This window comes from Desmodus rotundus, chromosome 10 (assembly GCF_022682495.2).
Source record: "Desmodus rotundus isolate HL8 chromosome 10, HLdesRot8A.1, whole genome shotgun sequence".
Taxonomy (NCBI): domain Eukaryota; kingdom Metazoa; phylum Chordata; class Mammalia; order Chiroptera; family Phyllostomidae; genus Desmodus; species Desmodus rotundus.
The window spans coordinates 29515833-29516814 of record NC_071396.1 but is presented as its reverse complement, the minus strand read 5'-3'; the positions used below and the strand labels follow the sequence as shown (position 1 = coordinate 29516814).

The window sequence follows — 982 nt, the reverse complement described above, 5'->3', positions numbered from 1 at the left end:
CCTCACCCAGTCCCAACACACAGCGTCAACCCTCTCCAGCAAACATTCTATTTGTTCTTTTCTTATTTTTATTGACTCCTTGAGTGTGAATTTATTAAGCAAGAATTTATTGAGCTCCTACTATGTGCAAGATCCGTAAGGAAGAAATCTACAATTCATGAGTTGAAAAAAACAAATGATTTCACTCTACATTCAATCTGAAACTACCCCTCAGTACTAAAATAGTCTTACTATTAAAATAAGATCATTTTTTAAAAATAAATCTATTGCTTCTCAGCCTTTTGGCTAAGATCAAGTGTAGTATCTGTTCTTAATCAGTTTAAAAAATAAATCTGATTTTTTTTTTAGGAGCATAAAAAGAGAAGACGTTCTGCGTTTCTCCCACCACACGTTTTCCTTGCCCCGGGTTTGCACGAGTGGAAGCCGCCTCAGCTGCGATGGTGAGCGTGTGTTTGCACGTGGGCCAGAGCACGCAGCAGAGCTGTTTGCTTGGGATGACTCTGGGCATCTCTGCGAGCTGACTACACTGCTTGCTGCTAGTCGACACGTCATTTAAACCACACCTGTCCATTCCCTTTGAGATGATTGACGCAGGGCTTCCTTCTGAGAGGCCTCCAAAGCTAAGCCTGCCTCTCTCACCTCACCAGTCACAGTCTAGGGGGAAAAAAAAAAAAAAAAAATCTGAGTCCACCCAGCTCTCTGTTAGGCCCCTAAGGAGAGACAAGAAGATGGTCTTGGTAGGAAAGCCTAAGCTCAAAGCAAAACTTCCTCATAGAATGGGGTGAGGTGTCTCCTTTTCCAATCTGCCACCACCTGGCAGCTTGTGAACTGGGCTCAGGTTGTCCAAATTGCTCACTCTGCTTGGCTTTCAGGTGGCGAAGCACATGCAGCTCTATCAGGGTTAAACTGGACCATTTGCTTTGAAGGATGAATATACCCCCCAACAGCTGTACGCGTTTGGGTTAACTATGCATACTTGGCT

At 44.0% G+C, this 982-nt stretch overlaps 1 pseudogene; it reads left to right on the top strand.

The window, feature by feature from the left end:
* Nucleotides 1-265: 265 nt before the first annotated feature.
* On the top strand, nucleotides 266-372 carry LOC112306187 (U2 spliceosomal RNA; annotated as a pseudogene).
* The last annotated feature ends 610 nt before the right edge of the window (nucleotides 373-982 follow it).